General features: G+C 37.7%; 1 non-coding gene and 1 pseudogene across 1 annotated transcript; both read right to left on the reverse strand.

Annotated features, from left to right (window-relative positions):
- Positions 1-10,331: 10,331 nt before the first annotated feature.
- LOC118839850 lies at positions 10,332-11,124 on the reverse strand (annotated as a pseudogene).
- A 2,436-nt stretch (positions 11,125-13,560) lies between these two features.
- Positions 13,561-13,665, reverse strand: LOC118840508. Its single transcript, XR_005009696.1, has one exon. It is a non-coding gene; the product is annotated as a U6 spliceosomal RNA (small nuclear RNA).
- Between the last annotated feature and the right edge of the window lie 2,494 nt (positions 13,666-16,159).

Genomic DNA, 16,159 nt, shown 5'->3' on the forward strand with positions numbered 1-16,159 from the left:
TACATATGACACACTTTTAAACCTCATCTACATTATTAATATTTTCTTTATTACTTTCCTAAGACTATACAGTCAATAAAACAACTAAATCAAGCCCTGATTTGCAGCCTTTGCTGATTCCCGAGATGTAAATGCTCACATGAAAATTTACCAATAGGCTCTATTGGACCCAACACATTCCTGGGTGGCACTCTAGACCTAAATAGGGGAGTTAAGAAAAGAATAGGATTTGGGGAAAATATAATGAATTCAGTTTTGGACGTGTTCAGTTTAAGAAGACTATAGGACATCTAGTTTGCTAGGTATTATAGCCAGTTGGAGATGTGAGACTGGAAGTTGGGAGACATTTTAGGGCTAGGCAAGGAGGTATGAGAGCCATCTGCATAGAGGTGGTAATTAAACCCATGGGAACTGGTGAGCTCTCCAAGTGATAAAGAATAGATGGAGAGGAAGAGAAAACAGATACAGACAGAGCCTCAGGTGGACCACCATGGTTATTGAGAGTGACCTGAATGAAGATTCAGCCAAGAGAAGGAAGTCTCAGATAGGTAGGAGGAGAGCCAAGAAGAAGCAGTGTCATGAAAGCCTAGAAAGAATCGAGGAGAAGGTAATGACAGTAGTCACTCATTCAATGAACAAGTCACTCTCACAAATGTACCCACATTCTATGTCATATTCATTCAATGAAGCATAATTCTATGGTACATCAAACAAACTCTTTTTTTCCCCATGCCTAACCATTCTTAGTTGCAAATATCAACAAAATTTCTTAATGCCCACCTATATCTCTAGGGAGATAATTAACTATTATAGACAGCTACACTAATGTTGTGTCATCTCTGCATAGCTGCTTGCTCTCCCAAAGGATTCTCAAATTTCACATTATGGCAAGGTGAATGATGATAATTAAAAGTATAAAGGAAGGGAGTTTTCTTCCAATTGAGATTAATGTAATCAAAGAAGGCCCAGAATGTAATCATGAGGTATAAAGTAGGTTTTAAAGGAATTTTCCTACAACTCAACAACAATGTATGAATAAATCCTGTCAACTAGAGAGGATTATGAGATCCTGGCAATTGGATGAAGGAAATTGATGCCACACAGGAACATTTTATAATTGGTATAGAGACTCAACCAAACTATTATACGTACATACATACATACCTACCTACATACATGCCTACATATACATATACACATACATATATCTGTGTGTATATATACATACATGTATATGTATGTGCATGTATATGTGTGTGTATATATATATATATATATATATGTATATATATATTTTATATACTTATGAAGCAATTCATTTAGCTAAGGGTAACTCCAAGCACAGGGAAGGGGCTTTCTCTTCTCTCTCTCCCTCCACTCACTATGTTATCTGAGTGACTAGACCAGTTAAAGATAATACATCCATCTGGAAGGAGAGACAAATAATCAAGGACAGACACCAGGCAGTTACTTCAAAGTTATCTTCCACCAGAGAAGAGAACTGAATACTATGGACCCAAGAAAGGTGCAGACACTAAGATTCTAGCTGCATGGCTGTTTCAACAATCCGGCTAGCAGCTTCTGTGGGGGTGTAAGATCCACCCACAGCCAGCACCCAGAAAGCTGCCAACAGCACAGGTTCTTTTGATCTGCTTAACTAAGGAAAGCAAGGTGAAAGTGTTGACAAGTTTACTTTAATCCAGCATACAGACAGCATTCACTTAGTTCAGGGGAAAAAGCCAGCACCCTGAACTTCAGAACAAAATACAACCAAATTACAAATGTCAACAGAGAGACCCAATACAATTCATAGTTACCAACATCTAGGTTCAGCCCGGGAGCTCAGAACAAGGGCTGGCCCAGAGTTACGTGCCACCACTGCTGTAAGGAGGAGCTCCAAAGAACAGACAGCCAACCCCTGGTTTTTATATCTTTTTCAGCGTCAGGGCTGAGTCACACATGCGACTCACCCACGTGACCTAGAATTGTCACAAAGAGGCAACTTAAACCCACGTGGTCTAAAAGCCTCTGCTCTCCCAGACATGTAAACTAGGCCCTCCCTGGAGTTAGCCCCACCTTAGTTGCCAATCCACACCCACTAAGGTATTACACCTAATAGGGGTTTGGGTCTGGGGCTTAGCACCTAGTAAGACTCAATCAAAGACACTGAATTAATCAAAGGAAACAAAGGCCAAGCTCTTCAAGGGCACTTGTTGAACTAAGTGCTAAGGAGCCCATTTTGATTACCAACACAATAGCTTACCCAAAAGAGATGCTGCCTCCAAGGATAGTTGTATGAGTATTCTATGACATGCAAAAGGATTTTCAGGAGATACAAGTTATCCTTTGCTATATGTGTTTTACTACATATGTACCTCACTATCATTGCACTCTAAGTTTGAGTCCACTCTCCCCATGAACAATGTATTTGTAGGAGAATGTATTCTTGTTTTGTTTTTTTTTTTGTGGGGAGTGAATTTGGTACCAACAGTTCCTTTGCTAGTGCATTAGGAATAACTAGAGCCCTGTCATACTCATTTGCTGCCAGCAGTGGTATACAATAAAATTCTGTAGTGAGGTTTATTCTTATTTAGTCAAATTTGTGCATCTGTGTTTAGGGAAATAGCAGGAGACTTGTAGAATTAGAATCCTCTTTTGGATATTAAGGAAACTCTTCAAACTCAACAAGGTACAAAAATTAATATAATAGAAAGAGCTCTGGATTTGGACATAAAGGACCTTAGTTTAAATACTGAATCTATTATTGCCCGTGTGACCTTGGGCAAGTCATGTAACTCTGAGCCTCAATTTCTTCATTTATAAAATGAAAGGATTAAACTAGTTGGATCAGATGGCTGTTAAAGTTTCTTCTAATTTTAAGTCTGTGATGTTCTGATTATCTAATAGCCATAGAGGAAATTATTCAGATTAAGATAATTTCAGATAGCTGGCCTCCTGAAATACACAAGCAAATAAAGTTCAACATCATGACATGTGCCTTTTCTCCTATAGCATTTAGAGCTAGCATGACTTAATGTAGGATATAATCATGCCAATTTCTTATTTCATGTGTGTTAGGGTTAGTGTTAGATAGTGCCAGGTTTGTTTGTTTGTTGTTTTTCTTTGGGGGGGTGGGGTGTTGTAACATAAGGTAGTAGGAAAAACACTGAATTTGGAATCAGAAGATCTGTTTAATTAGCACCTCTTTCACAGTCACTTCATTTCTCTGGGGGTCACTTTCCTCACCTGTAAAGTACAGAGATTAGACTAGATGGTCTCTAAAGGCCCATCTTACTCTAAATCCTGTGTTAATGTTCTTTTCAAGCAGGGCAGTTTCTTAAACTTCTGTATTCTAAATTCAGATCACTACTCCCTGAGAATACAGCCGCTTAGGAATACTTGAAGATTTTATTAATTTATTGAAGCACAGGTTCAAACAATATGGTATAAATGTAATAACTGGGAAACAACAGCAAATAGATTTATTTACTATATAGATAAAAGAAATTACATAGATTTTTTAAAATCAGGTTCAGAAGATTGACTAGATATGGCTATATCACATCCTCAAAGGGGAGTTTGGATTGTTAAGGCAGGACCAGCACCTCTGTGAGGGCTTACCAAGCTCTTTTCAGAGCTGCTCATCCACATTTGGTATTCATCTTCACCCAACTCTCACCTGTGGCTCCAAGAAGCTGTACTATGCAGAGCAGCCACAGCCAGGAAAATCATTTTGGCAAATAGGCTAAACTAGATTGAGGGTAACCAACAGACCTCAAATCCATCAGTGAGGATGTCTACCCCAAACATGAGAAGCCTTACCCCAGCAGAATGGCAGAGGAGAACAGTTTGTTCTAACAGTCATGAAGATAGATGAAGTAGGCACTGTGGAATGCTTAGAGATTAATCAGACATTAAAGATGCCAAGGTCATCCACTGCATCCCAGGCCATTGCCAGTCATCTTGACTTTTGTCTTCCCATTGGACTGATGATTCTGGAAGAGAGAGCAAGGCTGACAACTTTGCACAGCTCTGACTCACTCAAATCCAATTCACGCACAAGGCATCACTCCGTGGTATCAGTGGTCCTCTTTGAAAATGAAGGACAAATGAGGAGGCAGAGCCAAGACAGCAGAGTAAAAGCAGGAACTAGCTTGAACTTTGCCCCAAACCCCTCCAAATACCTGTAAAAATGACTCTAAACAAATTCTAGAGCAGCAGAACCCACAAAATGAAAGAGTAAAACAAATTTCCAGCCCAAGACAACCTGAAAAGCTGACAGGAAAAGTCTATCACACCAGGCTGGGAAAGGGGCACAGTCTACCATAAAACATGCCAGCATAGACTAGACCCAGCAAACCTGGAGCAGGTCTCAGGGGACTCAATCACTGGCAGCTATAGCAGTTTCCAGACTTTTCAACCCACAAATGCCAAAGATAACTTAGAAGGTCAATAGGAAAAGTCTGTCAGACCTGGGTGAGAGGAGCATGGTCTGATGACACAGGGTGAGTTGAATATGAAGGGATGATATCTTAAAAATAAAATTAAGAGGTGAGAGAGGAGTGTACTGGGAGAAAGAGAAAGGGAGAGGTAGAATGGGATAAATTATTTTGTATAAAAGAGGCAAGCAAAAGCTTTTACAGTGGAGGAGAAGGGGGGTAGGTGAGAGGGAATGAGTAAACCTTACTCTCATTGGATTTGGCTTAAAGAAGGAGTAACATACACACTCAATTGAATATGGAAATCTATCTTACCCTACAGGAAAGTAAGGGGAAAGCGGATAAGGGGTGGGGGGGATGCTAAAAGGGAGGGCAGACTGGAGGAGGAGGTAATCAGAAGAAAACACTTTTGAGGAGAGCTGGGGTCAAAGGAGAGAATAGAATAAATGGAGGGTAGGATAGGTTGGAGGAAAATATAGTTAGTCTTTTACAACATGACTATTATGGAAGTGTTTTGCATGACTACACATATATAAGCTATATCAAATTGCTTGCCTTCTCAATGAGGGTAGGTGGGGGAGGGAGGAAGGGATAAAATTTGGAACTCAGAGTTTTAAAAACAAATGTTAAAAATTGTTTTTACATGCAACTGGGGAATAAGACATACAGGAAATGGAGTATATAAAGCTATCTTGCCCTATAGGAAAATAGCAGGGGAAGGGGATAAAAGAAGGTTGGGGTGATAGAAGAGAGGGCATATTGGGGAAGGGGTAATCAGAATGCATGCCATCTTGGGGTGGGGAGAGGAGCAATAGGCAGAAAATTTGAAATTCAAAATCTTATGGAAGTGAATGTTGAAAAGTAAAAATATATTAATTAATAAAAAATTCTTTTATGCAAAAAAAATCCTATCTTCTACAAAAAAATGAAGGATGAACAACAACAACACCTCACACCAGTTCCAAAGTGGTACAGAGAGAAAAATCAAATGGAATGAATGAAAATATTGAGAAGCAAGAAATCTGGATTCCAGTCCCAACTTTGACACTTATTTCCTGTGTGAAAATGGGCAAGTCATTTCCCCTTTCTGGGTTTCAGTTTCCCCATCCCTAAAATGAATAAATTAGATTAAAAAAAGATTAATAATCCCCTCTTGCTTTGGCATTCATATACTTCTATGACTAGGGTATTACAAAGGTTCAATTCTAGTCTTGACTGAACCTACAAAATTTTCCTTTCCCCTACTTCCCTCTCCAATTCAAAATAGAGCTATTTGCTCTGTCACAACAGGCAAATGTTTCCCCTATGATTGTTTTAAATATAGCTAATTTTTCATCCAAATTCAACTGTTTTCTCTTTTCAAAGCAGTTTATGCATGCAAGTGAACCTTGAATTTTTGCTAGATGCCCATCCAGTTAGATTATCCAGTAAATAAAATGATTGTTCCAAAGACAAGAAAAAGAAATAAAAATTAATGAAAAGATGACAAAATAATCTAAATTGTTCTAATTTTAAAATTGTTTTAAAATGCATAAGATTCCAAAATCACCATAATACAGAGCAAGTGGCAAATAAAATAGAAGAAAGGATGGAATGAGAAAGAGAAAAGGTAAAAAAATGAGACAAGCTATTATCCTTCTGGATTCCAAACTACAAGACAGAAAAAGTGACTGAAAGAAGCAGAATGATTCTGAAACCTCCTGTGGCATAAAAATCTGTTGGTGAGGAGTATTACTAGCTTGGAGCTAGAAAAAAAATTATTTTTGAAGTGCATGTTTAGAGAGAGGTTTTTTTATGCAATGAAAATGGAAAGAAGGTGGGGAGGGGAGCCCTTCTTGCATTAGCAGCTGCTTCTGTCTCCAGGCACTATGCGATGATACCTCATCCCATCCATTCAGCAACCCATTATCGCTACCCTCCTTCCCATTATTTTCCTTCAACCTTATCAGACACAAGCATCGCCTCAGATGCTGTGACTGGAGTCTTGTAATTGTCCCTGGTTAGAGCTCAATAGCACCTTGAACCATCAGAGCAATCTCTGCTTTTAAGAAAAGGTCTCCGCAAGGAGATGCCGGTGAGAGAATTTGCCCGTGGCTATGTGGGATCTTTAATAGCTAACTCTCCTCTTTCTAGCCCTCTGTCTAGTGCTTGCAGAGAGATGGGAAGTTTCTTTATTTATCACCAGTCTCTTTAGAGTTCCTGTTAGGCAATGCTCACACTATTTATTACAAGGTGTGCGGTGCTGTTGGAAAAAATATATATATATTATTTCTTCTAATGGGCCTATTGCAAATAGAGAGACTTGGGAGATCAAGGTGGGGAAGGAGGAAGAAGAAAAAAATGAAGAAGGTGGACCAAAGGGATGGAGTTGTTGATGCTACTTGAAGAGAAAAATAGAACCGTTTTCTTATTTGCCTATGTGTGGGTGTCCAGGGAAAAATGTTATTTGTAACCCCAATACATATAAGTACATATAGAGTATGGAATCTATAAATAAAGTTCAAGAGTTTGGGAGGAAAAGTACAAAAGAAATGTTCTTCATTGATCTTCAAGTACAGATTTCACTTAAATTTGATGACTATGTACTTACATAAAGCCTGGACAACATTTTTAATAATTAATGTCTATACTAACTGCCAGCGATGACAAAGGTGTAATCAGTGGTAAATCTAACGAGCCGTCAAATTTAGAGCAGAGCCAGCCCTAGAAGAGGGCAACTGGGGCTGTGTTCCAAGGGATTTCAGAAGATGATGCCAGCACCCATCCTCTTGCTTCAGGGAAACAACTGAGCTTAGCACCTTGTTAGCCACGATTGGTAAAAGAGGATGCCGACTCTAGGTGAAGTTTCCTTGGCCTGCCTCCTGTGTCAGTCTTCCAGGTGGTGGTCTTCTGGTATAGTCTTTTCTCTATCACCTCAAATGAATTGACCCTAGGTTTCTAAATTACTAGTATCACGTCTATCTTAGAGACACAGTCAGGAAGTACCAGCGAACAAAACTAAGTCTAACAGAGTATAAATGGAATGATTAATAATTATAATCATAGCTGACATTTACATAACACCTACTATGTGCCAGGCACTGTGCCACTTTATAAATACACAATATTTTACAAATTAAAAGCAATGTGTTTCTCTACCTCAGTAGGAAACAGCTATCCTAAGCCAATGGTATCCCTGGAAAAATATCTTTAAACTTGAAAATTGTATTAGATATGACTGTAAATTAAGGAGACTATTTCCCCCACTTTGTCCTATAAGCTGAATATAATTCAAAATGCGAGAATCTAAAAATACTTTAATCAAGGGCAACACTGTAGAAGTAAATGCATAGCTTCTCAGGGTGATTGAAGGGCAGAACCCATTTTTATATAAGATCTGTGGTATGGCTTTTACTTCATAGAGCCCTACCCTTAGAGTCAGGATGATCTGGGTTCAGACCCTGCCTCATATTGTTACTAGTAAGGTGATCCTGAGCAAGTCACTTAAACACTGTGATTTTCTTTTCCCTCACCTGTAAAATGATGATAAAAATAGCATTTGTTTCACAGGGTTTTTATGAGTCAAATGAGAGTGATGTGTACTCTAAAACCTTAAAATATTTCATACTTGTTAACTATCATTGACATGAGAAAATAAATTTATTAAAGCGTTAGCATATTTTTGTGAAAAAATGATAGTCTCATTCTTTTCTATTGAAATGAAGAAGAGTGAAACTGTAATAATGACAGCTCGTATAAACAGGAGTGGTTTGAGAGTAGTCTAGAAAAAAAGAGATGGAGAATAACTAGTGAGTGCTCATCTATCCCTGTCAAAGGCACCAGTGTGCTATTTAGCAGACATGACTTTCCAGTTACAGGAAAAATGTACCCCATAGTGGAGAAGGAATAGCTCATCAGGTTCCAGTTTAACTTGGACAGACCAGGAAGGAAAATGTTTACAGAGGGAACTCTGAGAGTTTAGGATTGCTTCAAAGCTTACTTTTGCTTGTGCTAATTTCTGAACTGTTAAACTTGATCTCCTCCTTCCTAATCTCCTGGGACTCTGAATTCTGTTTCTCTTTTTGGATTTACAGTACTCTTTACTGTAAAAACTGACATTTACAGTCCTGTAAGACTTACAAAGCACTTTCTTCAGAACCATCCTGTGAGGTACAAGTGTTATTTTTTTCCCCTACTTTACAAATGAGGAAACCATGAGATTAAATGAGAAAGGTAGTATAGTACAGTAGAAAAGCTAATACAAAAATACCAGCTAGCCAACCTCAGAGTAAACAAAGAATAAGTCTGAGTAGGTTGGACACATTCAAAGGTAGTTTTGGTTTTGTTTGTTTGTTTTTTAATAATGGCAATCAATAGATCTGGTGTGTTCAGGCTCAGAGGACCTGAACTCATAACCTGGCCCTGCTTCTTCTTACCTGATTGACCTTGTGTAGGCTAACTACTCTATATCTCTGTTTCTTCCTCTATTAAATGAGAGAGTGACAAGATTATCTCGAAGGCTTCTTCTACCAGCTCTCAAACAGTAAAATCTATGACATGTTCAGAATCACATAGTAAATCTGAGAAGGTTACACTATGGACCTTCCCTACCATGCCCCAGAAACCTTTTCAACCTGGAAGCTCACTCTGGACCTGGGATTCACACATTGGAGGTACCCTCCACTACCCCCCCCCCACCCCCTCCCACCACCCACCCTCCCACCCCCACCCCCCCCCCCATGGCCTCTGATTGGATGGCTTCTTCGAGAATTTCCATTTAAGGAGTACCCCAGATCATCCCTGTTTCATTCCTCTCCAGATTACCTTCTGGATTTTCCCTCCTATGCCCTAATGCCAGGAACCTTCTACCTCCATTACCACTCCTCCTCCAATCCCCCTTTCAGCTTTCTTTTAAGTGTTGTCTTCTCCAATTATAATGGAAGCTTTTTATTTGACTTAGAAATATACATTGTATTTTTATTTTGTTGAGCACTTCCATATTACATTTTAATCTGGTTTGGGCTATACTCAGGAGATGTCTGTTACCACTATTGCTAGTAGAATTTTTAAGGTAGTTGAGTGGCTTCAGTGGAGAGAGGGCCAGGCCTAAAATAAGGAAGACTTCTCTTCCTTAGTTCAAATCCAGCCTCAGATATTGGCTGTGTGTGACCCTGGGCAAGGCACTTAATCCTGTTTGCCTCAGTTTCCTCATCTGGAAAAGGAAATGGCAAAACACTCCAGTATTTTTGCCAAGAAAACACAAAAGGGGTCACAAAGTCAGACACAAACGAAAAATGACTCGAACAACAAAATTTTAAGGCTTCTCTGGAGATGTTTGCCTTTTTCTATTGCAAAATCAAGATCAAGAATCTCACCCCATCAAAGGTGAGAAAAAAAACTACCAAAAAGATTGAGGCACCAGTGGGCTGAAATCATTGTCTTAGGAGCCAGTAACTGACAGTCTGTTTTGTTCATTTAAAACCTATCCAAAACATCCCACTTCTTGGCACTAGGGTTGTGAGGATTAAATGGATTTACAAATACTTTATAAATAAGCAGAAGGTAGGGAAGCTGGGAACTAAGCTTTTGTCTGCTCCAATGTTCAATCAAACCTATAGTCATTTTACATTTTTGTATCTACTGCATTTATAAAATGAGATTATAGTCTGGCCCAAGTCTTCCATTCCTGGTGAAAACATGGTCATATCTTGCATGACAATCCCAATGGTTTTATAACAAGTTTATTTGCAGAGCAATTATACAATTTCATTGGGTAATATTAAGCCATTTACTTGTCACATTTATGAGAAAACTTTTCCAAGCAGCAAATATCCCTGCAATTTTAATTTATAAACCTTAAAAAAACCATCACAATGATAAACTTTTATTTTTCAACTTTTAAAAAGTTCTTATTTAAACAGATTCTTGAACTGGTGGTTCATAGCCATCAGCCTTTCTACTTTTGTGCCTGTTTCATCTCCTGAAGGTTTTCCAGAGCCTCCACCTTCACCATGCAGTTCCATTAGCTTTCCCAAGTCAAATTTGGGCTTCTTGAACATCTTGACTTTTAGGACAAATACATCATGGAGAGGGTAAATGGACTGGCAAGACTTTTCTTTGTCTTTTCCAATGCTATCCGGAATTAGTTTATTGACAACTTCTTTCAAGTCATTTGTCTGAACCTCTCGGGTCATGATTTCCATCATTTTCTTACAAATCTGATGGACCTGTTGGTGCTAGGCATAAGAGGTCTTACGGATCTGGTTATTGTGCTTTTTGGTAAAACCAACACAAAAGAGGTGGAGCAAGCACCCATCGGTAGTTTTAACATCAACATGGGCTTCAATCATGGTCTGCCACTTTTTGACCATGGAGCACATCTTGTCCTGGGTAAGATCCATTCCATGGAAATCAGTCAAACAATTTTTACCCTGGATATCTTCAGTAATTAACTTGAACTTATGAAAAACAAACTCATCATTCTGCAGATAGCAAGACTCACTTCAAAAATTCGACCTTTGAGGCCATCAGAGGCAATTTTTGTTCCTTGTGTTTTTGTAACCAGTGTTTTGCCAATATTGCGAATGTTGAACATACCTGGTGCTTTTACATCATACCAATCCTTCTTCAAAAATGGATCAACCACTTTCTTCTTGGCTCCTTTTTTGTCACCTTTGGTGAGGTGCTTATTCTTGCCCACTGCCATGATCCCGCTCTGAAAGCCAAAAGAGAATGTAAGCTTCTTAAAGGCAAGGACTATCTTTCAGCTTATATAGGGTGTTCCTAAAGTCTGGACACATAGGCAAAAATGCATATTTTCAAGAAACGAAATGAGTGAAATTTTCAACATTTCATTTCTTTGGAATATTAACAAATAACATCTTCAATATGATTTGCATCATTTGTGATGCAAAGGTTGATGCCCTTTGCAAGATTCACGTGAACTCGATGCAATAACCAGTCATCAATTTTAGCACATTCACTCTTTATGTGTTTATGCATTCAATCAAGTGTGTTGCATCTGTGATTTTCATTAAGTACAACTTGTCCTTTAGCATACCCCAGAAAAAGAAGTCACTGAACAACACAGTCTTCTGTAAAATGGTTAATGAGATGTTAATGAGGTGTCCTATGTGTCCAGACTTTAGGGACACCCTGTATTTGTATTCCTGAGGCTCAGTGCAGTTCTTACACATAATAAGAACTTAATGAATTGATTGATTGGCTCAAGTCAAGGTACTAGATTCATCCTTTTACGACCAAAACCTGTGACATATTGAAGTTCTATATAACAGAAGCAAAGGAGTTGATAAACGGTTCCTATATATGCTATTACAAAAAATGTTTTATTGATATCTTTTTGTTTGTTATAAAACAACCAATTGCCAATAATGTCACCACCCTCATTGGACCCTCCCTTACCAAAAAGCAAAGCAGTTAAGCAAAACAGTCTGACACAGTGATTGCAACTGACAAAGCAATATTTTATACCTGTGGTATTCCATTTCTGAACAGAGATGAAGGGAATATGTTCCAAAATCAGTGCTCTGGAATCAAGATAGGTTATTAATAAATTTACCATATTAAAAATCATTAAGCCAAAGGAAAGGAATGGTATTTTTCAGAATAATTGTGCCAATGCACAATTCCACTCCACAGTGTATCAGTGTACGTGTTTTTCTCCAAACTATCCAACATTCATTATTTCTATCTCTTTATAATTTTGTTAGTTTTATGGGTGAGTTTTAATTTGCATGTCACTTGTTATTGAAGATTTAGGATATTTTTAATGTGGTTATTAATGGATTATATTTATTTTCTTGAAAGTTACTTAGATCTTTATTGGGATAGGTTCTTCATTTTACATATTCATGCTGATTCCCTATTGGTTTTGGATACTAGACTTAAAGCAAATACTTTTCCCAATCCATAGAAGCCTCTAGATTTTACATAATGAAAATGCTTCATTTTGTCTTTTTCAATCTCCTTAATCTTTTCTTCATTAAGAATTCTCCAATAATCATAGTTTGGCAACAGCAAAAAAAAAATTTAATCTCCCAGTTTACTTCCTTTCTAGATATAAATGCATTGGGTTTATGCATAAACTTTTCTAAAATACACACACACATGCATATATCTATATTTATATCTATAGACATAGATATAATCAAAATTGCCTGGTTTAACTTCTGTAATCCTTTCTATCCCTTGTTTGGTGATGAATTCTTCCCTTATTCATGCATCTTGAAAGAACAATTGTTCCTGATTCCTCTAACTTTTTAAAATCATGAGACCTTTTCTATCTCAATCACATATTCATTTGGAGCTAATCTTTGTATTAAGTGTGAGATGTTGGTGTAAATATAATTTCAGTCAAACTTCTGTCTGGGTTTTCCAGCAGTTTTTACTAAATAGTGATACTTTATTCCCATAGCTGAAGTATTTGAGTTTATCGAACATGAGGCTGATTACAAGGTTCATTTTCTTCTGCATGTGGTATACCTAATCATTACAATGATTCATCTGTATATTTCTTAGCCAGTGCTAAATCAGTGTGATGATTATTGCCATGCAATCTAGTTTGAGATCTGGTAATGCCGGACCCCTTTCTTTCCCAATTTTTTTACATTATTTTCATTTGGATTCGTGACCCTTTGCTCCTTCAAATGATTTTTATTAAGAGGTGAAGTGAGGAGAAAGAATGTTCAGGCATGGAGGATAGCCAATGAAAAAATGTGGAAATGGGAGGGGTGACTTTTGTGAACAACAGCAGTAGGACAGTGTAACTATCATGGAGAAAAGTATAAGAAGACTGAAAAGGTAGTAGGTTGTGAAAAGATTTAAATGTTGAATGGAGGACTTTATAGTTGATCCTGGAGGTAATAGGAAGCCATTGGAGTATATTAAGTAGAGGGTTGCATGGTCAAAGACATGTTTTAGGAAAATCATTTTGACAGCTAAGTAAAGAAATAGATATGAGTGAGAAGAAACTTGAGATAAATAGACCAATTAGAAATTTTTTTGGCTTAGTCTAAGCAAGGGGGAATGAGGGACTATACCAGGGTGGTATATGTATGAGTAAACAGAAATGAACAAAAAATCTGCCTTTTCACTCTTCTAATTCCTACCTCCTCCAGCTTCAGAAAATATAGAATGTTTCGTGAGTTTATGTGTCATCCTTGAACAGGGGCCATACTATTCTTCTATCATACCAATTTTAGTATTTGTGCTGCCAACATAATTGCTCTTCATGATATTTTAAAGATCATTGACAATAGTTCAGCCGTAACATCTGCTCATTCTTTCACTACCACTGGATGTGCTGTTAGTCATTGTCTTATTAAATCTATTTGACATTTTCATTCCCTATTATGCATTTGTATTATGTCCATTGCAAATCAAAGATCATTCTTCTTTGCAGGGAAATAGAAGCAAAATATGAGTTGTTATAGTAGTTCTGTGATCTTATCATCACTTATTATCTTAGGATCACAAATTTAAGGTTGGATGGGATCTTAATGGCTATCAAGTCCAATGCCTTCCTTTCTCAGATGCAGATACTGAGACTCAGAGAAGTTTAGTCTTATTCAAGGTCAATCAGGCAGAGAAGAGCAGAGTCAAGTTTGAAGTTAGGTCTTCTAATTGCGTCTTCAGTGCTCTTTCCACCACGCTCTGCTGCCTCCTGAAATTCTAGAGATGATGCAAATATTCATCCCCCCCAAGCAGCAGTCCCATCTCCCTTTTCCCAATGTTTTATTTTAAAGAAAAAATGATCCCTTTTTGCTGCCTTAGAATTCCTTAACAGTTTCAGATCACACTTAGGCGCCTTGCTGCTGTTCTTTCAGATCGTGCTACTTTTTTGCATTCATCTTCCATTAACTTCCTTCTTCTGTATGTGTCCTTAAAACCTAAGTTGGTCAGTGAGTTCCATGAGTACACACCAGAATTTATTGAGACAGCTCTCCCCTTCCTCCTCATTGGAAGGGGTTTTTTTAATGCCTTCACAGCTGCATTCTTCAGAGCTCCCCTAACTTCTGAACTGACTTCTCTCTGAGGTTTTAGGCCACAAAGCCTATTTATTCCTTTCCTGAACACTTTGAAATCTGCTCTCCTCAAGCCTAGGGTGCATGTCAGAATATTTTTACCTTTTACCCCCTTCTTTATTCCAAATTCTAAGGCAGATTGGTCACTTGCCCTCAAGATTCCTGTTGATTCCACTTCAGCATGCATTTCATCTCTGCTGGTCAGTGTAAGGACCAGAAAAGCACTTCCCCCTCATTATTTCCTCCACCTTTTGAAGGATGAAAATGTGATCAAAGCAAGCCAAGACTTTAATACCTACTCTGCCTTTGACAGACATCAAGTTCTACCCACATGTCCAGACAATTGAAAGCTTCTATCATTCCTATGTTAATATGCCCCCATGCCAGAATTGTTATCTGTTTGTTGAATTATTTTTATCAGCTTTCTTCTTCTATTCAGGTAGTTTTGTGGTTTTTATACTTACAGCAAAATATCACATCACCTTTTCCTCACATTCATCCTCATCCAAGTGCTTTTTGCTTCTGATTCATAGTTTTCCAGACACTAGCCTATCTTCTTAATATACAATACTTCTCTTGCCAGCCTTTTATCTATTTTGTTCCTGTTGAATTAGTTATACTCTTTCAGAAGACTAATATTCAGAATGAACTGAAACTGGTCATGAGTGCTAAGAGCAACAAAAATGAACTTTTCAGATCAAAGACTGGTCATTATCTCTCTGATATCTGGGGCAATTATAATAAATGATAGAAAGAAGGCAGAATTCCCATTTTGATTTTGTATTCTCTACCCAAGAGAATTCTCTGAAGACTGGAGTTGTACAAAATAAAAATTATGAGAAAAATTGAAACTGAAGTTAAGAAAGGAAATGGTAAATGAACATGTAAATGCCTGAAATTAGCTCATTACTGGGAGAAAAAAAGGACTACATTCCAGTGTACTAAAATAACTTGTGAATACATTTGCTCAAATTTTCTTTGTTATTTTTGTAAAATCGTGAAGAATGAGAGAGGTTCTTTAGGACCATAGATAAATAAATGTCTTAATTTTTTTTTTTAAAAAAGAGAGTTGTAGGCTAGTATGCTTAACTTTGAGCTATGCACAAATTCTAAAACATGTTATTAAAGGAGCAGTTTGTAAGCAATTAGATAGGGAATTGATGATCACTAGGAGCCAGCATTGGTTCATTATGAGCAACTCTTTCCAGAATAACCTTCCCTCTTCCCCTCCACCCCTTTTTTGGAGGTACAGAGTTATGAAAATGGTAAACAAGGAAATGGCACAGATGTATTATAACTGGATTTCAGCACATTAATCTGACAAAGGCATAAATCCTGTGGACAAGATGGAAAAAGTAGGCTTGATGATAGAACAACTAGGTGGATTCACACATGGTTGAGCAGCCAAAATCAAAAAGAACAATAATTATTGGATTAAGGCCAGCCTCAAGGAAATACCATAATGCTCTGTACTCAGTCATGTTCCATTATGTTAGATAAGATCCTTTAGTCCAAGCTCCTTCTTTTTAGAGGGGGAAATTGAGGTCCAAAGATGTTGTACAGGAGATCATGCATCAAATAAGGGGTTGGACTAGATAACCATTAAAGTTCCTTCCATTTCAAAGTTTTATTGATTCTATTATTTTCTCTCAATTCTTAAAGTAAATCAGGAAGAGACCTAGAAGTAAATTTCCCTGT

The sequence above is a fragment of the Trichosurus vulpecula genome, chromosome 2 (assembly GCF_011100635.1).
Source record: "Trichosurus vulpecula isolate mTriVul1 chromosome 2, mTriVul1.pri, whole genome shotgun sequence".
In the NCBI taxonomy this organism is placed as follows: domain Eukaryota; kingdom Metazoa; phylum Chordata; class Mammalia; order Diprotodontia; family Phalangeridae; genus Trichosurus; species Trichosurus vulpecula.